Genomic DNA, 25833 nt, shown 5'->3' with positions numbered 1-25833 from the left:
GGGACTGGGGGAAGACACTCGAATGGCTCCTAGGAGAACCCGGGTGCTGCAGACAGAAGACGGAACCTCCCCACACTCAGAATTCCGGAACACGGATGACTGTGTGGGGGAGGTTTAGGGCCGCCCCACACGCAGCTTCCTGGTGTCACAGGTGTTCCCTCGCAAGGGGAAGTCCGCTAATTACCTCCCCTGTCCATGGGGAGGAACTAGATGCTACCTGCTTTTCCAGCCAAACCCCTGCCTTTCCCCGGCAGCCCGCACTGTGAGGGACTCGGGGAAGACACTCGAAGTGCTCCTAGGAGATCCCGTGTGCTGCAGACAGAAGAAGGAACCCCCCCACACTCAGAAATCCGGAACAAGGGTGACTGTGAGGGGGAGGTTCGGGGCCGCCCTCCACGCAGCTGCCTGGTGTCACAGGTGTTCCCTGGCAGGGGGTAGTCCGCTAATTACCTCCCCAGTCCATGTGGAGGCACTAGATTCTACCTGCGTTTCCAGCACAACCCCCTCCTTTCCCCGGCAGCCCGCACTGGGAGGGACTGGGGGAAGAAACTCGAAGGGCTCCTAGGAGATCCCGTGTGCTGCAGACAGAAGAAGCAACCCCCCCACACTCAGAATTCCGGAACACGGGTGACTGTGTGGGGGAGGTTCGGGGCCCCCCTCCACACAGCTGCCTGGTGTCACAGGTGTTCCCTCGCAAGGGGAAGTCCGCTAATTACCTCCCCTCTCCATGGGGTGGCACTAGATGCTACCTGCGTTTCCAGCCAAACCCCCGCCTTTCCCCGGCAGCCCGCACTGGGAGGGACTCAGGGAAGAAACTCGAAGGGGCCCCTAGGAGAACCCGGGTGCTGCAGACAGAAGACGGAACCTCCCCACACTCAGAATTCCGGAATACGGCTGACTGTGTGGGGGAGGTTCGGGGCCGCCCTCCACGCAGCTGCCTGGTGTCACAGGTGTTCCCTGGCAGGGCGTAGTCCGCTAATTACCTCCCCTGTCCATGGGGAGGAACTAGATGCTACCTGCGTTTCCAGCCCAACCCCCGCCTTTCCCCGGCAGCCCGCACTGGGAGGGACTCGGGGAAGACACTCGAAGGGCTCCTAGGAGATCCCGTGTGCTGCAGACAGAAGAAGGAACCCCCCCACACTCAGAAATCCGGAACACGTGTGACTGTGAGGGGGAGGTTCAGAGCCGCCCTCCACGCAGCTGCCTGGTGTCACAGGTGTTCCCTGGCAGGGTAATGTCCGCTAATTACCTCCCCTGTCCATGAGGAGGCACTAGATGCTACCTGCGTTTCCAGCCAAACCCCCGCCTTTCCCCGGCAGCCCGCACTGGGAGGGACTCGGGGAAGACACTCGAAGGGCTCCTAGGAGATCCCGGGTGCTGCAGACAGAAGACGGAACCTCCCCACACTCAGAATTCCGGAACACGGGTGACTGTGTGGGGGAGGTTCGGGGCCGCCCTCCACGCAGCTGCCTGGTGTCACAGGTGTTCCCTGGCAGGGGGAAGTCCGCTAATTATCTCCCTTGTCCATGGGGAGGCACTAGATGCTACCTGCTTTTCTAGCCCAACCCCCGCCTTTCCCCGGCAGCCCGCACTAGGAGGGACTGGGGGAAGACACTCGAATGGCTCCTAGGAGAACCCGGGTGCTGCAGACAGAAGACGGAACCTCCCCACACTCAGAATTCCGGAACACGGCTGACTGTGTGGGGGAGGTTCGGGGCCGCCCTCCACGCAGCTGCCTGGTGTCACAGGTGTTCCCTGGCAGGGCGTAGTCCGCTAATTACCTCCCCTGTCCATGGGGAGGAACTAGATGCTACCTGCTTTTCCAGCCCAACCCCCGCCTTTCCCCGGCAGCCCGCACTGGGAGAGACTCGGGGAAGACACTCGAAGGGCTCCTAGGAGATCCCGTGTGCTGCAGACAGAAGACGGAACCTCCCCACACTCAGAATTCCGGAACACGGGTGACTGTGTGGGGGAGGTTCGTGGCCGCCCTACACGCAGCTGCCTGGTGTCACAGGTGTTCCCTGGCAGGGGGATGTCCGCTAATTACCTCCCCTGTCCAGGGGGAGGCACTAGATGCTACCTGCTTTTCCAGCCCAACCCCCGCCTTCCCCGGCAGCCCGCACTGGGAGGGACTCGGGGAAGACTCTCGAAGGGCTCCTAGGAGATCCCGGGTGCTGCAGACAGAAGACGGAACCTCCCCACACTCAGAATTCCGGAACACGGGTGACTGTGTGGGGGAGGTTCGGGGCCGCCCTCCACGCAGCTGCCTGGTGTCACAGGTGTTCCCTGGCAGGGGGAAGTCCGCTAATTATCTCCCTTGTCCATGGGGAGGCACTAGATGCTACCTGCTTTTCCAGCCCAACCCCCGACTTTCCCCGGCAGCCCGCACTGGGAGGGACTCGGGGAAGACACTCGAAGGGCTCCTAGGAGATCCCGTGTGCTGCAGTCAGAAGAAGGAACCCCCCCACACTCAGAAATCCGGAACACGGGTGACTGTGAGGGGGATGTTCAGAGCCGCCCTCCACTCAGCTGCCTGGTGTCACAGGTGTTCCCTGGCAGGGTGATGTCCGCTAATTACCTCCCCTGTCCATGAGGAGGCACTAGATGCTACCTGCGTTTCCAGCCCAACCCCCGCCTTTCCCCGGCAGCCCGCACTGGGAGGGACTCGGGGAAGACACTCGAAGGGCTCCTAGGAGAACCCGGGTGCTGCAGACAGAAGACGGAACCTCCCCACACTCAGAATTCCGGAATACGGCTGACTGTGTGGGGGAGGTTCGGGGCCGCCCTCCACGCAGCTGCCTGGTGTCACAGGTGTTCCCTGGCAGGGCGTAGTCTGCTAATTACCTCCCCTGTCCATGGGGAGGAACTAGATGCTACCTGCTTTTCCAGCCCAACCCCCGCCTTTCCCCGGCAGCCCGCACTGGGAGGGACTCGGGGAAGACACTCGAAAGGCTCCTAGGAGATCCCGTGTGCTGCAGACAGAAGAAGGAACCCCCCCACACTCAGAAATCCGGAACACGGGTGACTGTGAGGGGGAGGTTCAGAGCCGCCCTCCACGCAGCTGCCTGGTGTCACAGGTGTTCCCTGCCAGGGTGATGTCCGCTAATTACCTCCCCTGTCCATGAGGAGGCACTAGATGCTACCTGCGTTTCCAGCCCAACCCCCGCCTTTCCCCGGCAGCCCGCACTGGGAGGGACTCGGGGAAGACACTCGAATGGCTCCTAGGAGAACCCGGGTGCTGCAGACAGAAGACGGAACCTCCCCACACTCAGAATTCCGGAACACGGCTGACTGTGTGGGGGAGTTTCGGGGCCGCCCTCCACGCAGCTGCCTTGTGTCACAGGTGTTCCCTCGCAAGGGGAAGTGCGCTAATTACCTCCCTGGTCCATGGGGAGGCACTAGATGCTACCTGCGTTTCCAGCCAAACCCCCGCCTTTCCCCGGCAGCCCGCACAAGGAGGGACTCGGGGAAGACACTCGAAGGGCTCCTAGGAGAACCCGGGTGCTGCAGACAGAAGACGGAACCTCCCCACACTCAGAATTCCGGAACACGGATGACTGTGTGGGGGAGGTTTAGGGCCGCCCCACACGCAGCTTCCTGGTGTCACAGGTGTTCCCTCGCAAGGGGAAGTCCGCTAATTACCTCCCCTGTCCATGGGGAGGAACTAGATGCTACCTGCGTTTCCAGCCAAACCCCTGCATTTCCCCGGCAGCCCGCACTGGGAGGGACTCGGGGAAGACACTCGAAGGGCTCCTAGGAGATCCCGTGTGCTGCAGACAGAAGAAGGAACCCCCCCACACTCAGAAATCCGGAACAAGGGTGACTGTGAGGGGGAGGTTCGGGGCCGCCCTCCACACAGCTGCCTGGTGTCACAGGTGTTCCCTCGCAAGGGGAAGTCCGCTAATTACCTCCCCTCTCCATGGGGTGGCACTAGATGCTACCTGCGTTTCCAGCCAAACCCCCGCCTTTCCCCAGCAGCCCGCACTGGGAGGGACTCGGGGAAGACACTCGAAGGGCTCCCAGGAGATCCCGTGTGCTGCAGACAGAAGAAGGAACCCCCCCACACTCAGAAATCCGGAACAAGGGTGACTGTGAGGGGGAGGTTTAGGGCCGCCCCCACGCAGCTTCCTGGTGTCACAGGTGTTCCCTCGCAAGGGGAAGTCCGCTAATTACCTCCCCTGTCCATGGGGAGGAACTAGATGCTACCTGCGTTTCCAGCCAAACCCCCGCCTTTCCCCAGCAGCCCGCACTGGGAGGGACTCGGGGAAGACACTCGAATGGCTCCCAGGAGATCCCGTGTGCTGCAGACAGAAGAAGGAACCCCACCACACTCAGAAATCCGGAACAAGGGTGACTGTGAGGGGGAGGTTCGGGGCCGCCCTCCACGCAGCTGCCTGGTGTCACAGGTGTTCCCTGGCAGGGGGTAGTCCGCTAATTACCTCCCCAGTCCATGGGGAGGCACTAGATTCTACCTGCGTTTCCAGCACAACCCCCTCCTTTCCCCGGCAGCCCGCACTGGGAGGGACTGGGGGAAGAAACTCGAAGGGCTCCTAGGAGATCCCGTGTGCTGCAGACAGAAGAAGCAACCCCCCCACACTCAGAATTCCGGAACACGGGTGACTGTGTGGGGGAGGTTCGGGGCCCCCCTCCACACAGCTGCCTGGTGTCACAGGTGTTCCCTCGCAAGGGGAAGTCCGCTAATTACCTCCCCTCTCCATGGGGTGGCACTAGATGCTACCTGCGTTTCCAGCCAAACCCCCGCCTTTCCCCGGCAGCCCGCACTGGGAGGGACTCAGGGAAGAAACTCGAAGGGCCCCTAGGAGAACCCGGGTGCTGCAGACAGAAGACGGAACCTCCCCACACTCAGAATTCCGGAATACGGATGACTGTGTGGGGGAGGTTTAGGGCCGCCCCCCACGCAGCTTCCTGGTGTCACAGGTGTTCCCTCGCAAGGGGAAGTCCGCTAATTACCTCCCCTGTCCATGTGGAGGAACTAGATGCTACCTGCGTTTCCAGCCAAACCCCCGCCTTTCCCCAGCAGCCCGCACTGTGAGGGACTCGGGGAAGACACTCGAAGGGCTCCTAGGAGATCCCGTGTGCTGCAGACAGAAGAAGGAACCCCCCCACACTCAGAAATCCGGAACAAGGGTGACTGTGAGGGGGAGGTTCAGAGCCGCCCTCCACGCAGCTGCCTGGTGTCACAGGTGTTCCCTGGCAGGGTGATGTCCACTAATTACCTCCCCTGTCCAGGGGGAGGACCTAGATGCTACCTGCTTTTCCAGCCCAACCCCCACCTTTCCCCGGCAGCCCGCACTGGGAGGGACTCGGGGAAGACACTCGAAGGGCTCCTAGGAGAACCCGGGTGCTGCAGACAGAAGACGGAACCTCCCCACACTCAGAATTCCGGAATACGGCTGACTGTGTGGGGGAGGTTCGGGGCCGCCCTCCACGCAGCTGCCTGGTGTCACAGGTGTTCCCTGGCAGGGCGTAGTCCGCTAATTACCTCCCCTGTCCATGGGGAGGAACTAGATGCTACCTGCGTTTCCAGCCCAACCCCCGCCTTTCCCCGGCAGCCCGCACTGGGAGGGACTCGGGGAAGACACTCGAAGGGCTCCTAGGAGATCCCGTGTGCTGCAGACAGAAGAAGGAACCCCCCCACACTCAGAAATCCGGAACACGTGTGACTGTGAGGGGGAGGTTCAGAGCCGCCCTCCACGCAGCTGCCTGGTGTCACAGGTGTTCCCTGGCAGGGTAATGTCCGCTAATTACCTCCCCTGTCCATGAGGAGGCACTAGATGCTACCTGCGTTTCCAGCCAAACCCCCGCCTTTCCCCGGCAGCCCGCACTGGGAGGGACTCGGGGAAGACACTCGAATGGCTCCTAGGAGATCCCGGGTGCTGCAGACAGAAGACGGAACCTCCCCACACTCAGAATTCCGGAACACGGGTGACTGTGTGGGGGAGGTTCGGGGCCGCCCTCCACGCAGCTGCCTGGTGTCACAGGTGTTCCCAGGCAGGGGGAAGTCCGCTAATTATCTCCCTTGTCCATGGGGAGGCACTAGATGCTACCTGCTTTTCTAGCCCAACCCCCGCCTTTCCCCGGCAGCCCGCACTAGGAGGGACTGGGGGAAGACACTCGAATGGCTCCTAGGAGAACCCGGGTGCTGCAGACAGAAGACGGAACCTCCCCACACTCAGAATTCCGGAACACGGCTGACTGTGTGGGGGAGGTTCGGGGCCGCCCTCCACGCAGCTGCCTGGTGTCACAGGTGTTCCCTGGCAGGGCGTAGTCCGCTAATTACCTCCCCTGTCCATGGGGAGGAACTAGATGCTACCTGCTTTTCCAGCCCAACCCCCGCCTTTCCCCGGCAGCCCGCACTGGGAGGGACTCGGGGAAGACACTCGAAGGGCTCCTAGGAGATCCCGTGTGCTGCAGACAGAAGACGGAACCTCCCCACACTCAGAATTCCGGAACACGGGTGACTGTGTGGGGGAGGTTCGTGGCCGCCCTCCACGCAGCTGCCTGGTGTCACAGGTGTTCCCTGGCAGGGGGATGTCCGCTAATTACCTCCCCTGTCCAGGGGGAGGCACTAGATGCTACCTGCTTTTCCAGCCCAACCCCCGCCTTTCCCCGGCAGCCCGCACTGGGAGGGACTCGGGGAAGACACTCGAAGGGCTCCTAGGAGATCCCGGGTGCTGCAGACAGAAGACGGAACCTCCCCACACTCAGAATTCCGGAACACGGGTGACTGTGTGGGGGAGGTTCGCGGCCGCCCTCCACGCAGCTGCCTGGTGTCACAGGTGTTCCCTGGCAGGGGGAATTCCGCTAATTATCTCCCTTGTCCATGGGGAGGCACTAGATGCTACCTGCTTTTCCAGCCCAACCCCCGCCTTTCCCCGGCAGCCCGCACTGGGAGGGACTCGGGGAAGACACTCGAAGGGCTCCTAGGAGATCCCGTGTGCTGCAGACAGAAGAAGGAACCCCCCCACACTCAGAAATCCGGAACACGGGTGACTGTGAGGGGGAGGTTCAGAGCCGCCCTCCACGCAGCTGCCTGGTGTCACAGGTGTTCCCTGCCAGGGTGATGTCCGCTAATTACCTCCCCTGTCCATGAGGAGGCACTAGATGCTACCTGCGTTTCCAGCCCAACCCCCGCCTTTCCCCGGCAGCCCGCACTGGGAGGGACTCGGGGAAGACACTCGAATGGCTCCTAGGAGAACCCGGGTGCTGCAGACAGAAGACGGAACCTCCCCACACTCAGAATTCCGGAACACGGCTGACTGTGTGGGGGAGGTTCGGGGCCGCCCTCCACGCAGCTGCCTTGTGTCACAGGTGTTCCCTCGCAAGGGGAAGTGCGCTAATTACCTCCCTGGTCCATGGGGAGGCACTAGATGCTACCTGCGTTTCCAGCCAAACCCCCGCCTTTCCCCGGCAGCCCGCACAAGGAGGGACTCGGGGAAGACACTCGAAGGGCTCCTAGGAGAACCCGGGTGCTGCAGACAGAAGACGGAACCTCCCCACACTCAGAATTCCGGAACACGGATGACTGTGTGGGGGAGGTTTAGGGCCGCCCCACACGCAGCTTCCTGGTGTCACAGGTGTTCCCTCGCAAGGGGAAGTCCGCTAATTACCTCCCCTGTCCATGGGGAGGAACTAGATGCTACCTGCGTTTCCAGCCAAACCCCTGCATTTCCCCGGCAGCCCGCACTGGGAGGGACTCGGGGAAGACACTCGAAGGGCTCCTAGGAGATCCCGTGTGCTGCAGACAGAAGAAGGAACCCCCCCACACTCAGAAATCCGGAACAAGGGTGACTGTGAGGGGGAGGTTCGGGGCCGCCCTCCACGCAGCTGCCTGGTGTCATAGGTGTTCCCTCGCAAGGGGAATTCCGCTAATTACCTCCCCTCTCCATGGGGAGGCACTAGATGCTACCTGCGTTTCCAGCCAAACCCCCGCCTTTCCCCGGCAGCCCGTAATGGGAGGGACTCGGGGAAGACACTCGAAGGGCTCCTAGGAGAACCCGGGTGCTGCAGACAGAAGACGGAACCTCCCCACACTCAGAATTCCGGAATACGGATGACTGTGTGGGGGAGGTTTAGGGCCGCCCCCACGCAGCTTCCTGGTGTCACAGGTGTTCCCTCGCAAGGGGAAGTCCGCTAATTACCTCCCCTGTCCATGGGGAGGAACTAGATGCTACCTGCGTTTCCAGCCAAACCCCCGCCTTTCCCCAGCAGCCCGCACTGGGAGGGACTCGGGGAAGACACTCGAAGGGCTCCCAGGAGATCCCGTGTGCTGCAGACAGAAGAAGGAACCCCTCCACACTCAGAAATCCGGAACAAGGGTGACTGTGAGGGGGAGGTTCAGAGCCGCCCTCCACGCAGCTGCCTGGTGTCACAGGTGTTCCCTGGCAGGGTGATGTCCACTAATTACCTCCCCTGTCCAGGGGGAGGCACTAGATGCTACATGCTTTTCCAGCCCAACCCCCACCTTTCCCCGGCAGCCCGCACTGGGAGGGACTGGGGGAAGACACTCGAAGTGCTCCTAGGAGAACCCGGGTGCTGCAGACAGAAGACGGAACCTCCCCACACTCAGAATTCCGGAACAAGGGTGACTGTGTGGGGAAGTTTAGGGCCGCCCTCCACGCAGCTTCCTGGTGTCACAGGTGTTCCCTCGCAAGGGGAAGTCCGTTAATTACCTCCCCTGTCCAGGGGGAGGCACTAGATGCTACCTGCGTTTCCAGCCCAACCCCCGCCTTTCCCCGGCAGCCCGCACAGAGAGGGACTCGGGGAAGGCACTCGAAGGGCTCCTAGGAGATCCCGGGTGCTGCAGACAGAAGACGGAACCTCCCCACACTCAGAATTCCGGAACACGGCCGAGTGTGTGGGGGAGGTTTGGGGCCGCCCTCCACGAAGATGCCTGGTGTCACAGGTGTTCCCTGGCAGGGGGAAGTCCGCTAAATATCTCCCCTGTCCAGGGGGAGGCACTAGATGCTACCTGCTTTTCCAGCCCAACCCCCGCCTTTCCCCGGTAGCCCGCACTGGGAGGGACTCGGGGAAGACACTCGAAGGGCTCCTAGGAGATCCCGGGTGCTGCAGACAGAAGACGGAACCTCCCCACACTCAGAATTCCGGAACACGGCCGACTGTGTGGGGGAGGTTTGGGGCCGCCCTCCACGAAGATGCCTGGTGTCACAGGTGTTCCCTGGCAGGGGGAAGTCCGCTAATTATCTCCCCTGTCCAGGGGGAGGCACTAGATGCTACCTGCTTTTCCAGCCCAACCCCCGCCTTTCCCCGGTAGCCCACACTGGGAGGGACTCGGGGAAGACACTCGAAGGGCTCCTAGGAGATCCCGGGTGCTGCAGACAGAAGACGGAACCTCCCCACACTCAGAATTCCGGAACACGGCCGACTGTGTGGGGGAGGTTTGGGGCCGCCCTCCACGAAGATGCCTGGTGTCACAGGTGTTCCCTGGCAGGGGGAAGTCCGCTAATTATCTCCCCTGTCCAGGGGGAGGCACTAGATGCTACCTGCTTTTCCAGCCCAACCCCCGCCTTTCCCCGGTAGCCCGCACTGGGAGGGACTCGGGGAAGACACTCGAAGGGCTCCTAGGAGATCCCGGGTGCTGCAGACAGAAGACGGAACCTCCCCACACTCAGAATTCCGGAACACGGCCGACTGTGTGGGGGAGGTTTGGGGCCGCACTCCACGAAGATGCCTGGTGTCACAGGTGTTCCCTGGCAGGGGGAAGTCCGCTAATTATCTCCCTTGTCCATGGGGAGGCACTAGATGCTACCTGCTTTTCCAGCCCAACCCCCGCCTTTCCCCGGCAGCCCGCACTGGGAGGGACTGGGGGAAGACACTCGAAGGGCTCCTAGGAGAACCCGGGTGCTGCAGACAGAAGACGGATCCTCCCCACACTCAGAATTCCGGAACACGGCTGACTGTGTGGGGGAGGTTCGGAGACGCTCTCCACGCAGCTGCCTGGTGTCACAGGGGTTCCCTCGCAAGGGGAAGTCCGCTAATTACCTCCCATGTCCAGGGGGAGGCACTAGATGCTACCTGCTTTTCCAGCCCAACCCCCGCATTTCCCCGGCAGCCCGCACTGAGAGGGACTCGGGGAAGACACTCGAAGGGCTCCTAGGAGATCCCGTGTGCTGCAGACAGAAGAAGGAACCCCCCACACTCAGAATTCCGGAACACGGGTGACTGTGTGGGGGAGGTTCGGGGCCGCCCTCCACGCAGCTGCCTGGTGTCACAGGTGTTCCCTCGCAAGGGGAATTCCGCTAATTACCTCCCCTCTCCATGGGGAGGCACTAGATGCTACCTGCGTTTCCAGCCAAACCCCCGCCTTTCCCCGGCAGCCCGCACTGGGAGGGACTCGGGGAAGACACTCGAAGGGCTCCTAGGAGAACCCGGGTGCTGCAGACAGAAGACGGAACCTCCCCACACTCAGAATTCCGGAATACGGCTGACTGTGTGGCGGAGGTTCGGGGCCGCCCTCCACGCAGCTGCCTGGTGTCACAGGTGTTCCCTGGCAGGGCGTAATCCGCTAATTACCTCCCCTGTCCATGGGGAGGAACTAGATGCTACCTGCGTTTCCAGCCCAACCCCCGCCTTCCCCGGCAGCCCGCACTGGGAGGGACTTGGGGAAGACACTCGAAGGGCTCCTAGGAGATCCCGTGTGCTGCAGACAGAAGAAGGAACCCCCCCACACTCAGAAATCCGGAAGACGGGTGACTGTGAGGGGGAGGTTCAGAGCCGCCCTCCACGCAGCTGCCTGGTGTCACAGGTGTTCCCTGCCAGGGTGATGTCCGCTAATTACCTCCCCTGTCCATGAGGAGGCACTAGTTGCTACCTGCGTTTCCAGCCCAACCCCCGCCTTTCCCCGGCAGCCCGCACTGAGAGGGACTCGGGGAAGACACTCGAAGGGCTCCTAGGAGATCCCGGGTGCTGCAGACAGAAGACGGAACCTCCCCACACTCAGAATTCCGGAACACGGGTGACTGTGTGGGGGAGATTCGGGGCCGCCCTCCACGCAGCTGCCTGGTGTCACAGGTGTTCCCTGGCAGGGGGAAGTCCGCTAATTATCTCCCTTGTCCATGGGGAGGCACTAGATGCTACCTGCTTTTCCAGCCCAACCCCCGCCTTTCCCCGGCAGCCCGCACTTTGAGGGACTCGGGGAAGACACTCGAATGGCTCCTAGGAGAACCCGGGTGCTGCAGACAGAAGACGGAACCTCCCCACACTCAGAATTCCGGAACACGGCTGACTGTGTGGGGGAGGTTCGGGGCCGCCCTCCACGCAGCTGCCTGGTGTCACAGGTGTTCCCTGGCAGGGCGTAGTCCGCTAATTACCTCCCCTGTCCATGGGGAGGAACTAGATGCTACCTGCTTTTCCAGCCCAACCCCCGCCTTTCCCCGGCAGCCCGCACTGGGAGGGACTCGGGGAAGACACTCGAAGGGCTACTAGGAGATCCCGTGTGCTGCAGACAGAAGAAGGAACCCCCCCACACTCAGAAATCCGGAACACGGGTGACTGTGAGGGGGAGGTTCAGAGCCGCCCTCCACGCAGCTGCCTGGTGTCACAGGTGTTCCCTGGCAGGGTGATGTCCGCTAATTACCTCCCCTGTCCATGAGGAGGCACTAGATGCTACCTGCGTTTCCAGCCCAACCCCCGCCTTTCCCCGGCAGCCCGCACTGGGAGGGACTCGGGGAAGACACTCGAAGGGCTCCTAGGAGATCCCGGGTGCTGCAGACAGAAGACGGAACCTCCCCACACTCAGAATTCCGGAACACGGGTGACTGTGTGGGGGAGGTACGGGGCCGCCCTCCACGCAGCTGCCTGGTGTCACAGGTGTTCCCTGGCAGGGGGAAGTCCGCTAATTATCTCCCTTGTCCATGGGGAGGCACTAGATGCTACCTGCTTTTCCAGCCCAACCCCCGCCTTTCCCCGGCAGCCCGCACTGGGAGGGACTGTGGGAAGACACTCGAATGGCTCCTAGGAGAACCCGGGTGCTGCAGACAGAAGACGGAACCTCCCCACACTCAGAATTCCGGAACACGGCTGACTGTGTGGGGGAGGTTCGGGGCCGCCCTCCACGCAGCTGCCTTGTGTCAGAGGTGTTCCCGCGCAAGGGGAAGTCCGCTAATTACCTCCCTGGTCCATGGGGAGGCACTAGATGCTACCTGCGTTTCCAGCCAAACCCCCGCCTTTCCCCGGCAGCCCGCACTAGGAGGGACTCGGGGAAGACACTCGAAGGGCTCCTAGGAGAACCCGGGTGCTGCAGACAGAAGACGGAACCTCCCCACACTCAGAATTCCGGAACACGGTTGACTGTGTGGGGGAGGTTTAGGGCCGCCCCACACGCAGCTTCCTGGTGTCACAGGTGTTCCCTCGCAAGGGGAAGTCCGCTAATTACCTCCCCTGTCCATGGGGAGGAACTAGATGCTACCTGCGTTTCCAGCCAAACCCCTGCCTTTCCCCGGCAGCCCGCACTGGGAGGGACTCGGGGAAGACACTCGAAGGGCTCCTAGGAGATCCCGTGTGCTGCAGACAGAAGAAGGAACCCCCCCACACTCAGAAATCCGGAACAAGGGTGACTGTGAGGGGGAGGTTCGGGGCCGCCCTCCACGCAGCTGCCTGGTGTCACAGGTGTTCCCTGGCAGGGGGTAGTCCGCTAATTACCTCCCCAGTCCATGGGGAGGCACTAGATTCTACCTGCGTTTCCAGCACAACCCCCTCCTTTCCCCGGCAGCCCGCACTGGGAGGGACTGGGGGAAGACACTCGAAGGGCTCCTAGGAGATCCCGTGTGCTGCAGACAGAAGAAGCAACCCCCCCACACTCAGGATTCCGGAACACGGGTGACTGTGTGGGGGAGGTTCGGGGCCGCCCTCCACGCAGCTGCCTGGTGTCACAGGTGTTCCCTCGCAAGGGGAATTCCGCTAATTACCTCCCCTCTCCATGGGGAGGCACTAGATGCTACCTGCGTTTCCAGCCAAACCCCCGCCTTTCCCCGGCAGCCCGCACTGGGAGGGACTCGGGGAAGACACTCGAAGGGCTCCTAGGAGAACCCGGGTGCTGCAGACAGAAGACGGAACCTCCCCACACTCAGAATTCCGGAATACGGATGACTGTGTGGGGGAGGTTTAGGGCCGCCCCCCACGCAGCTTCCTGGTGTCACAGGTGTTCCCTCGCAAGGGGAAGTCCGCTAATTACCTCCCCTGTCCATGGGGAGGAACTAGATGCTACCTGCGTTTCCAGCCAAACCCCCGCCTTTCCCCAGCAGCCCGCACTGTGAGGGACTCGGGGAAGACACTCGAAGGGCTCCTAGGAGATCCCGTGTGCTGCAGACAGAAGAAGGAACCCCCCCACACTCAGAAATCCGGAACAAGGGTGACTGTGAGGGGGAGGTTCAGAGCCGCCCTCCACGCAGCTGCCTGGTGTCACAGGTGTTCCCTGGCAGGGTGATGTCCGCTAATTACCTCCCCTGTCCATGAGGAGGCACTAGATGCTACCTGCGTTTCCAGCCCAACCCCCGCCTTTCCCCGGCAGCCCGCACTGGGAGGGACTCGGGGAAGACACTCGAAGGGCTCCTAGGAGATCCCGGGTGCTGCAGACAGAAGACGGAACCTCCCCACACTCAGAATTCCGGAACACGGGTGACTGTGTGGGGGAGGTTCGGGGCCGCCCTACACGCAGCTGCCTTGTGTCACAGGTGTTCCCTGGCAGGGGGATGTCCGCTAATTACCTCCCCTGTCCAGGGGGAGGCACTAGATGCTACCTGCTTTTCCAGCCCAACCCCCGCCTTTCCCCGGCAGCCCGCACTGGGAGGGACTCGGGGAAGACACTCGAAGGGCTCCTAGGAGATCCCGGGTGCTGCAGACAGAAGACGGAACCTCCCCACACTCAGAATTCCGGAACACGGGTGACTGTGTGGGGGAGGTTCGGGGCCGCCCTCCACGCAGCTGCCTGGTGTCACAGGTGTTCCCTGGCAGGGGGAAGTCCGGTAATTATCTCCCTTGTCCATGGGGAGGCACTAGATGCTACCTGCTTTTCCAGCCCAACCCCCGCCTTTCCCCGGCAGCCCGCACTGGGAGGGACTCGGGGAAGACACTCGAAGGGCTCCTAGGAGATCCCGTGTGCTGCAGACAGAAGAAGGAACCCCCCCACACTCAGAAATCCGGAACACGGGTGACTGTGAGGGGGAGGTTCAGAGCCACCCTCCACGCAGCTGCCTGGTGTCACAGGTGTTCCCTGGCAGGGTGATGTCTGCTAATTACCTCCCCTGTCCATGAGGAGGCACTAGATGCTACCTGCGTTTCCAGCCCAACCCCCGCCTTTCCCCGGCAGCCCGCACTGGGAGGGACTCGGGGAAGACACTCGAAGGGCTCCTAGGAGAACCCGGGTGCTGCAGACAGAAGACGGAACCTCCCCACACTCAGAATTCCGGAATACGGCTGACTGTGTGGGGGAGGTTCGGGGCCGCCCTCCACGCAGCTGCCTGGTGTCACAGGTGTTCCCTGGCAGGGCGTAGTTCGCTAATTACCTCCCCCGTCCATGGGGAGGAACTAGATGCTACCTGCTTTTCCAGCCCAACCCCCGCCTTTCCCCGGCAGCCCGCACTGGGAGGGACTCGGGGAAGACACTCGAAGGGCTCCTAGGAGATCCCGTGTGCTGCAGACAGAAGAAGGAACCCCCCCACACTCAGAAATCCGGAACACGGGTGACTGTGAGGGGGAGGTTCAGAGCCGCCCTCCACACAGCTGCCTGGTGTCACAGGTGTTCCCTTCCAGGGTGATGTCCGCTAATTACCTCCCCTGTCCATGAGGAGGCACTAGATGCTACCTGCGTTTCCAGCCCAACCCCCGCCTTTCCCCGGCAGCCCGCACTGGGAGGGACTCGGGGAAGACACTCGAAGGGCTCCTAGGAGATCCCGGGTGCTGCAGACAGAAGACGGAACCTCCCCACACTCAGAATTCCGGAACACGGGTGACTGTGTGGGGGAGGTTTAGGGCCGCCCCACACGCAGCTTCCTGGTGTCACAGGTGTTCCCTCGCAAGGGGAAGTCCGCTAATTACCTCCCCTGTCCATGGGGAGGAACTAGATGCTACCTGCGTTTCCAGCCAAACCCCTGCCTTTCCCCGGCAGCCCGCACTGGGAGGGACTCGGGGAAGACACTCGAAGGGCTCCTAGGAGATCCCGTGTGCTGCAGACAGAAGAAGGAACCCCCCCACACTCAGAAATCCGGAACAAGGGTGACTGTGAGGGGGAGGTTCGGGGCCGCCCTCCACGCAGCTGCCTGGTGTCACAGGTGTTCCCTGGCAGGGGGTAGTCCGCTAATTACCTCCCCAGTCCATGGGGAGGCACTAGATTCTACCAGCGTTTCCAGCACAACCCCCTCCTTTCCCCGGCAGCCCGCACTGGGAGGGACTGGGGGAAGACACTCGAAGGGCTCCTAGGAGATCCCGTGTGCTGCAGACAGAAGAAGGAACCCCCCCACACTCAGAATTCCGGAACACGGGTGACTGTGTGGGGGAGGTACGGGGCCGCCCCCCACGCAGCTGCCTGGTGTCACAGGTGTTCCCTCGCAAGGGGAATTCCGCTAATTACCTCCCCTCTCCATGGGGAGGCACTAGATGCTACCTGCGTTTCCAGCCAAACCCCCGCCTTTCCCCGGCAGCCCGCACTGGGAGGGACTCGGGGAAGACACTCGAAGGGCTCCTAGGAGAACCCGGGTGCTGCAGACAGAAGACGGAACCTCCCGACACTCAGAATTCCGGAATACGGATGACTGTGTGGGGGAGGTTTAGGGCCTCCCCCCACGAAGCTTCCTGGTGTCACAGGTGTTCCCTCGCAAGGGGAAGTCCGCTAATTACCTCCCCTGTCCATGAGGAGGCACTAGATGCTACCTGCGTTTCCAGCCCAACCCCCGCCTTTCCCCGGCAGCCCGCACTGGGAGGGACTCGGGGAAGACACTCGAAGCGCTCCTAGGAGATCCCGGGTGCTGCAGACAGAAGACGGAACCTCCCCACACTCAGAATTCCGGAACACGGGTGACTGTGTGGGGGAGGTTCGGGGCCGCCCTCCACGCAGCTGCCTGGTGTCACAGGTGTTCCCTGGCAGGGGGAAGTCCGCTAATTATCTCCCTTGTCCATGGGGAGGCACTAGATGCTACCTGCTTTTCCAGCCCAACCCCCGCCTTTCCCCGGCAGCCCGCACTGGGAGGGACTCGGGGAAGACACTCGAAGGGCTCCTAGGAGAACCCGGGTGCTGCAGACAGAAGACGGAACCTCCCCACACTCAGAATTCCGGAATACGGCTGACTGTGTGGGGGAGGTTCGGGGCCGCCCTCCACGCAGCTGCCTGGTGTCACAGGTGTTCCCTGGCAGGGCGTAGTCCGCTAATTACCTCCCCCGTCCATGGGGAGTAACTAGATGCTACCTGCTTTTCCAGCCCAACCCCCGCCTTTCCCCGGCAGCCCGCACTGGGAGGGACTCGGGGAAGACACTCGAAGGGCTCCTAGGAGATCCCGTGTGCTGCAGACAGAAGAAGGAACCCCCCCACACTCAGAAATCCGGAACACGGGTGACTGTGAGGGGGAGGTTCAGAGCCGCCCTCCACGCAGCTGCCTGGTGTCACAGGTGTTCCCTTCCAGGGTGATGTCCGCTAATTACCTCCCCTGTCCATGAGGAGGCACTAGATGCTACCTGCGTTTCCAGCCCAACCCCCGCCTTTCCCCGGCAGCCCGCACTGGGAGGGACTCGGGGAAGACACTCGAAGGGCTCCTAGGAGATCCCGGGTGCTGCAGACAGAAGACGGAACCTCCCCACACTCAGAATTCCGGAACACGGGTGACTGTGTGGGGGAGGTTTAGGGCCGCCCCACACGCAGCTTCCTGGTGTCACAGGTGTTCCCTCGCAAGGGGAAGTCCGCTAATTACCTCCCCTGTCCATGGGGAGGAACTAGATGCTACCTGCGTTTCCAGCCAAACCCCTGCCTTTCCCCGGCAGCCCGCACTGGGAGGGACTCGGGGAAGACACTCGAAGGGCTCCTAGGAGATCCCGTGTGCTGCAGACAGAAGAAGGAACCACCCCACACTCAGAAATCCGGAACAAGGGTGACTGTGAGGGGGAGGTTCGGGGCCGCCCTCCACGCAGCTGCCTGGTGTCACAGGTGTTCCCTGGCAGGGGGTAGTCCGCTAATTACCTCCCCAGTCCATGGGGAGGCACTAGATTCTACCTGCGTTTCCAGCACAACCCCCTCCTTTCCCCGGCAGCCCGCACTGGGAGGGACTGGGGGAAGACACTCGAAGGGCTCCTAGGAGATCCCGTGTGCTGCAGACAGAAGAAGGAACCCCCCCACACTCAGAATTCCGGAACACGGGTGACTGTGTGGGGGAGGTACGGGGCCGCCCCCCACGCAGCTGCCTGGTGTCACAGGTGTTCCCTCGCAAGGGGAATTCCGCTAATTACCTCCCCTCTCCATGGGGAGGCACTAGATGCTACCTGCGTTTCCAGCCAAACCCCCGCCTTTCCCCGGCAGCCCGCACTGGGAGGGACTCGGGGAAGACACTCGAAGGGCTCCTAGGAGAACCCGGGTGCTGCAGACAGAAGACGGAACCTCCCCACACTCAGAATTCCGGAACACGGTTGACTGTGTGGGGGAGGTTCGGGGCCGCCCTCCACGCAGCTGCCTGGTGTCACAGGTGTTCCCTGGCAGGGGGTAGTCCGCTAATTACCTCCCCTGTAAATGGGGAGGCACTAGATGCTACCTGCTTTTCCAGCCCAACCCCCGCCTTTCCCCGGCAGCCCGCACTAGGAGGGACTCGGGGAAGACACTCGAATGGCTCCTAGGAGAACCCGGGTGCTGCAGACAGAAGACGGAACCTCCCCACACTCAGAATTCCGGAACACGGATGACTGTGTGGGGGAGGTTTAGGGCCGCCCCACACGCAGCTTCCTGGTGTCACAGGTGTTCCCTCGCAAGGGGAAGTCCGCTAATTACCTCCCCTGTCCATGGGGAGGAACTAGATGCTACCTGCGTTTCCAGCCAAACCCCTGCCTTTCCCCGGCAGCCCGCACTGGGAGGGACTCGGGGAAGACACTCGAAGGGCTCCTAGGAGATCCCGTGTGCTGCAGACAGAAGAAGGAACCCCCCCACACTCAGAAATCCGGAACAAGGGTGACTGTGAGGGGGAGGTTCGGGGCCGCCCTCCACGCAGTTGCCTGGTGTCACAGGTGTTCCCTGGCAGGGGGTAGTCCGCTAATTACCTCCCCAGTCCATGGGGAGGCACTAGATTCTACCTGCGTTTCCAGCACAACCCCCTCCTTTCCCCGGCAGCCCGCACTGGGAGGGACTGGGGGAAGACACTCGAAGGGCTCCTAGGAGATCCCGTGTGCTGCAGACAGAAGAAGGAACCCCCCCACACTCAGAATTCCGGAACACGGGTGACTGTGTGGGGGAGGTACGGGGCCGCCCCCCACGCAGCTGCCTGGTGTCACAGGTGTTCCCTCGCAAGGGGAATTCCGCTAATTACCTCCCCTCTCCATGGGGAGGCACTAGATGCTACCTGCGTTTCCAGCCAAACCCCCGCCTTTCCCCGGCAGCCCGCACTGGGAGGGACTCGGGGAAGACACTCGAAGGGCTCCTAGGAGAACCCGGGTGCTGCAGACAGAAGACGGAACCTCCCCACACTCAGAATTCCGGAATACGGATGACTGTGTGGGGGAGGTTTAGGGCCTCCCCCCACGCAGCTTCCTGGTGTCACAGGTGTTCCCTCGCAAGGGGAAGTCCGCTAATTACCTCCCCTGTCCATGAGGAGGCACTAGATGCTACCTGCGTTTCCAGCCCAACCCCCGCCTTTCCCCGGCAGCCCGCACTGGGAGGGACTCGGGGAAGACACTCGAAGCGCTCCTAGGAGATCCCGGGTGCTGCAGACAGAAGACGGAACCTCCCCACACTCAGAATTCCGGAACACGGGTGACTGTGTGGGGGAGGTTCGGGGCCGCCCTCCACGCAGCTGCCTGGTGTCACAGGTGTTCCCTGGCAGGGGGAAGTCCGCTAATTATCTCCCTTGTCCATGGGGAGGCACTAGATGCTACCTGCTTTTCCAGCCCAACCCCCGCCTTTCCCCGGCAGCCCGCACTGGGAGGGACTCGGGGAAGACACTCGAAGGGCTCCTAGGAGAACCCGGGTGCTGCAGACAGAAGACGGAACCTCCCCACACTCAGAATTCCGGAACACGGCTGACTGTGTGGGGGAGGTTCGGGGCCGCCCTCGACGCAGCTGCCTGGTGTCACAGGTGTTCCCTGGCAGGGCGTAGTCCGCTAATTACCTCCCCTGTCCATGGGGAGGAACTAGATGCTACCTGCTTTTCCAGCCCAACCCCCGACTTTCCCCGGCAGCCCGCACTGGGAGGGACTCGGGGAAGACACTCGAAGGGCTCCTAGGAGATCCCGTGTGCTGCAGACAGAAGAAGGAACCCCCCCACACTCAGAAATCCGGAACAAGGGTGAATGTGAGGGGGAGGTTCAGAGCCGCCCTCCACGCAGCTGCCTGGTGTCACAGGTGTTCCCTGGCAGGGTGATGTCCGCTAATTACCTCCCCTGTCCATGAGGAGGCACTAGATGCTACCTGCGTTTCCAGCCCAACCCCCGCCTTTCCCCGGCAGCCCGCACTGGGAGGGACTCGGGGAAGACACTCGAAGGGCTCCTAGGAGATCCCGGGTGCTGCAGACAGAAGACGGAACCTCCCCACACTCAGAATTCCGGAACACGGGTGACTGTGTGTGGGAGGTTCGGGGCCGCCCTCCACGCAGCTGCCTGGTGTCACAGGTGTTCCCTGGCAGGGGGAAGTCCGCTAATTATCTCCCTTGTCCATGGGGAGGCACTAGATGCTACCTGCTTTTCCAGCCCAACCCCCGCCATTCCCCGGCAGCCCGCACTGGGAGGGACTGTGGGAAGACACTCGAATGGCTCCTAGGAGAACCCGGGTGCTGCAGACAGAAGACGGAACCTCCCCACACTCAGAAATCCGGAACACGGGTGACTGTGAGGGGTAGGTTCAGAGCCGCCCTCCACGCAGCTGCCTGGTGTCACAGGTGTTCCCTGGCAGGGTGATGTCCGCTAATTACCTCCCCTGTCCATGAGGAGGCACTAGATGCTACCTGCGTTTCCAGCCCAACCCCCGCCTTTCCCCGGCAGCCCGCACTGGGAGGGACTCGGGGAAGACACTCGAAGGGCTCCTAGGAGATCCCGGGTGCTGCAGACAGAAGACGGAACCTCCCCACACTCAGAATTCCGGAACACGGCCGACTGTGTGGGGGAGGTTTGGGGCCGCCCTCCACGAAGATGCCTGGTGTCACAGGTGTTCCCTGGCAGGGGGAAGTCCGCTAATTATCTCCCTTGTCCATGGGGAGGCACTAGATGCTACCTGCTTTTCCAGCCCAACCCCCGCCTTTCCCCGGCAGCCCGCACTGGGAGGGACTGGGGGAAGACACTCGAATGGCTCCTAGGAGAACCCGGGTGCTGCAGACAGAAGACGGAACCTCCCCACACTCAGAATTCCGGAACACGGCTGACTGTGTGGGGGAGGTTCGGGGCCGCCCTCCACGCAGCTTCCTTGTGTCACAGGTGTTCCCTCGCAAGGGGAAGTCCGCTAATTACCTCCCTGGTCCATGGGGAGGCACTAGATGCTACCTGCGTTTCCAGCCAAACCCCCGCCTTTCCCCGGCAGCCCGCACTGGGAGGGACTCGGGGAAGACACTCGAAGGGCTCCTAGGAGAACCCGGGTGCTGCAGACAGAAGACGGGACCTCCCCACACTCAGAATTCCGGAATACGGCTGACTGTGTGGGGGAGGTTCGGGGCCGCCCTCCACGCAGCTGCCTGGTGTCACAGGTGTTCCCTGGCAGGGGGAAGTCCGCTAATTATCTCCCTTGTCCATGGGGAGGCACTAGATGCTACCTGCTTTTCCAGCCCAACCCCCGCCTTTCCCCGGCAGCCCGCACTGGGAGGGACTCGGGGAAGACACTCGAAGGGCTCCTAGGAGAACCCGGGTGCTGCAGACAGAAGACGGAACCTCCCCACACTCAGAATTCCGGAACACGGCTGACTGTGTGGGGGAGGTTCGGGGCCGCCCTCGACGCAGCTGCCTGGTGTCACAGGTGTTCCCTGGCAGGGCGTAGTCCGCTAATTACCTCCCCTGTCCATGGGGAGGAACTAGATGCTACCTGCTTTTCCAGCCCAACCCCCGACTTTCCCCGGCAGCCCGCACTGGGAGGGACTCGGGGAAGACACTCGAAGGGCTCCTAGGAGATCCCGTGTGCTGCAGACAGAAGAAGGAACCCCCCCACACTCAGAAATCCGGAACAAGGGTGAATGTGAGGGGGAGGTTCAGAGCCGCCCTCCACGCAGCTGCCTGGTGTCACAGGTGTTCCCTGGCAGGGTGATGTCCGCTAATTACCTCCCCTGTCCATGAGGAGGCACTAGATGCTACCTGCGTTTCCAGCCCAACCCCCGCCTTTCCCCGGCAGCCCGCACTGGGAGGGACTCGGGGAAGACACTCGAAGGGCTCCTAGGAGATCCCGGGTGCTGCAGACAGAAGACGGAACCTCCCCACACTCAGAATTCCGGAACACGGGTGACTGTGTGTGGGAGGTTCGGGGCCGCCCTCCACGCAGCTGCCTGGTGTCACAGGTGTTCCCTGGCAGGGGGAAGTCCGCTAATTATCTCCCTTGTCCATGGGGAGGCACTAGATGCTACCTGCTTTTCCAGCCCAACCCCCGCCATTCCCCGGCAGCCCGCACTGGGAGGGACTGTGGGAAGACACTCGAATGGCTCCTAGGAGAACCCGGGTGCTGCAGACAGAAGACGGAACCTCCCCACACTCAGAAATCCGGAACACGGGTGACTGTGAGGGGTAGGTTCAGAGCCGCCCTCCACGCAGCTGCCTGGTGTCACAGGTGTTCCCTGGCAGGGTGATGTCCGCTAATTACCTCCCCTGTCCATGAGGAGGCACTAGATGCTACCTGCGTTTCCAGCCCAACCCCCGCCTTTCCCCGGCAGCCCGCACTGGGAGGGACTCGGGGAAGACACTCGAAGGGCTCCTAGGAGATCCCGGGTGCTGCAGACAGAAGACGGAACCTCCCCACACTCAGAATTCCGGAACACGGCCGACTGTGTGGGGGAGGTTTGGGGCCGCCCTCCACGAAGATGCCTGGTGTCACAGGTGTTCCCTGGCAGGGGGAAGTCCGCTAATTATCTCCCTTGTCCATGGGGAGGCACTAGATGCTACCTGCTTTTCCAGCCCAACCCCCGCCTTTCCCCGGCAGCCCGCACTGGGAGGGACTGGGGGAAGACACTCGAATGGCTCCTAGGAGAACCCGGGTGCTGCAGACAGAAGACGGAACCTCCCCACACTCAGAATTCCGGAACACGGCTGACTGTGTGGGGGAGGTTCGGGGCCGCCCTCCACGCAGCTTCCTTGTGTCACAGGTGTTCCCTCGCAAGGGGAAGTCCGCTAATTACCTCCCTGGTCCATGGGGAGGCACTAGATGCTACCTGCGTTTCCAGCCAAACCCCCGCCTTTCCCCGGCAGCCCGCACTGGGAGGGACTCGGGGAAGACACTCGAAGGGCTCCTAGGAGAACCCGGGTGCTGCAGACAGAAGACGGGACCTCCCCACACTCAGAATTCCGGAATACGGCTGACTGTGTGGGGGAGGTTCGGGGCCGCCCTCCACGCAGCTGCCTGGTGTCACAGGTGTTCCCTGGCAGGGGGTAGTCCGCTAATTACCTCCCCTGTCCATGGGGAGGCACTAGATGCTACCTGCGTTTCCAGCCCAACCCCTGCCTTTCCCCGGCCGCCCGCACAGGGAGGGACTCGGGGAACACACTCGAAGGCCTCCTAGGAGAACCCGGGTGCTGCAGACAGAAGACGGAACCTCCCCACACTCAGAATTCCGGAACACGGATGACTGTGTGGGGGAGGTTTAGGGCCGCCCCCCACGCAGCTTCCTGGTGTCACAGGTGTTCCCTCGCAAGGGGAAGTCCGCTAATTACCTCCCCTGTCCATGGGGAGGCACTAGATGCTACCTGCGTTTCCAGCCAAACCCCCGCCTTTCCCCAGCAGCCCGCACTGGGAGGGACTGGGGGAAGACACTCGAAGGGCTCCTAGGAGATCCCGTGTGCTGCAGACAGAAGAAGGAACCCCCCCACACTCAGAATTCCGGAACACGTATGACTGTGTGGGGGAGGTTCGGAGCCGCCCTCCACGCAGCTGCCTGGTGTCACAGGGGTTCCATCGCAAGGGGAAGTCCGCTAATTACCTCCCCTGTCCAGGGGGAGGCACTAGATGCTACCTGCTTTTCCAGCCCAACCCCCGCCTTTCCCCGGCAGCCCGCACTGGGAGGGACTCGGGGAAGACACTCGAAGGGCTCCTAGGAGAACCCGGGTGCTGCAGACAGAAGACGGAACCTCCCCACACTCAGAATTCCGGAATACGGCTGACTGTGTGGGGGAGGTTCGGGGCCGCCCTCCACGCAGCTTCCTGGTGTCACAGGTGTTCCCTGGCAGGGGGTAGTCCGCTAATTACCTCCCCTGTCCATGGGGAGGAACTAGATGCTACCTGCTTTTCCAGCCCAACCCCCGCCTTTCCCCGGCAGCCCGCACTGGGAGGGACTCGGGGAAGACACTCGAAGGGCTCCTAGGAGATCCCGTGTGCTGCAGACAGAAGAAGGAACCCCCCCACACTCAGAAATCCGGAACACGGGTGACTGTGAGGGGGAGGTTAAGAGCCGCCCTCCACGCAGCTGCCTGGTGTCACAGATGTTCCCTGGCAGGGTGATGTCCGCTAATTACCTCCCCTGTCCATGAGGAGGCACTAGATGCTACCTGCGTTTCCAGCCCAACCCCCGCCTTTCCCCGGCCGCCCGCACAGGGAGGGACGCGGGGAACACACTCGAAGGGCTCCTAGGAGAACCCGGGTGCTGCAGACAGAAGACGGAATCTCCCCACACTCAGAATTCCGGAACACGGATGACTGTGTGGGGGAGGTTTAGGGCCGCCCCCCACGCAGCTTCCTGGTGTCACAGGTGTTCCCTCGCAAGGGGAAGTCCGCTAATTACCTCCCCTGTCCATGGGGAGGAACTAGATGCTACCTGCGTTTCCAGCCAAACCCCTGCCTTTCCCCGGCAGCCCGCACTGGGAGGGACTCGGGGAAGACACTCGAAGGGCTCCTAGGAGATCCCGTGTGCTGCAGACAGAAGAAGGAACCACCCCACACTCAGAAATCCGGAACAAGGGTGACTGTGAGGGGGAGGTTCGGGGCCGCCCTCCACGCAGCTGCCTGGTGTCACAGGTGTTCCCTGGCAGGGGGTAGTCCGCTAATTACCTCCCCAGTCCATGGGGAGGCACTAGATTCTACCTGCGTTTCCAGCACAACCCCCTCCTTTCCCCGGCAGCCCGCACTGGGAGGGACTGGGGGAAGACACTCGAAGGGCTCCTAGGAGATCCCGTGTGCTGCAGACAGAAGAAGGAACCCCCCCACACTCAGAATTCCGGAACACGGGTGACTGTGTGGGGGAGGTACGGGGCCGCCCCCCACGCAGCTGCCTGGTGTCACAGGTGTTCCCTCGCAAGGGGAAGTCCGCTAATTACCTCCCCTCTCCATGGGGAGGCACTAGATGCTACCTGCGTTTCCAGCCAAACCCCCGCCTTTCCCCGGCAGCCCGCACTGGGAGGGACTCGGGGAAGACACTCGAAGGGCTCCTAGGAGAACCCGGGTGCTGCAGACAGAAGACGGAACCTCCCCACACTCAGAATTCCGGAACACGGTTGACTGTGTGGGGGAGGTTCGGGGCCGCCCTCCACGCAGCTGCCTGGTGTCACAGGTGTTCCCTGGCAGGGGGTAGTCCGCTAATTACCTCCCCTGTAAATGGGGAGGCACTAGATGCTACCTGCTTTTCCAGCCCAACCCCCGCCTTTCCCCGGCAGCCCGCACTAGGAGGGACTCGGGGAAGACACTCGAATGGCTCCTAGGAGAACCCGGGTGCTGCAGACAGAAGACGGAACCTCCCCACACTCAGAATTCCGGAACACGGATGACTGTGTGGGGGAGGTTTAGGGCCGCCCCACACGCAGCTTCCTGGTGTCACAGGTGTTCCCTCGCAAGGGGAAGTCCGCTAATTACCTCCCCTGTCCATGGGGAGGAACTAGATGCTACCTGCGTTTCCAGCCAAACCCCTGCCTTTCCCCGGCAGCCCGCACTGGGAGGGACTCGGGGAAGACACTCGAAGGGCTCCTAGGAGATCCCGTGTGCTGCAGACAGAAGAAGGAACCCCCCCACACTCAGAAATCCGGAACAAGGGTGACTGTGAGGGGGAGGTTCGGGGCCGCCCTCCACGCAGTTGCCTGGTGTCACAGGTGTTCCCTGGCAGGGGGTAGTCCGCTAATTACCTCCCCAGTCCATGGGGAGGCACTAGATTCTACCTGCGTTTCCAGCACAACCCCCTCCTTTCCCCGGCAGCCCGCACTGGGAGGGACTGGGGGAAGACACTCGAAGGGCTCCTAGGAGATCCCGTGTGCTGCAGACAGAAGAAGGAACCCCCCCACACTCAGAATTCCGGAACACGGGTGACTGTGTGGGGGAGGTACGGGGCCGCCCCCCACGCAGCTGCCTGGTGTCACAGGTGTTCCCTCGCAAGGGGAATTCCGCTAATTACCTCCCCTCTCCATGGGGAGGCACTAGATGCTACCTGCGTTTCCAGCCAAACCCCCGCCTTTCCCCGGCAGCCCGCACTGGGAGGGACTCGGGGAAGACACTCGAAGGGCTCCTAGGAG

Source organism: Camelus bactrianus, chromosome 2 (assembly GCF_048773025.1).
Source record: "Camelus bactrianus isolate YW-2024 breed Bactrian camel chromosome 2, ASM4877302v1, whole genome shotgun sequence".
In the NCBI taxonomy this organism is placed as follows: Eukaryota; Metazoa; Chordata; class Mammalia; order Artiodactyla; family Camelidae; genus Camelus; species Camelus bactrianus.
This window is presented reverse-complemented; position numbering follows the sequence as displayed.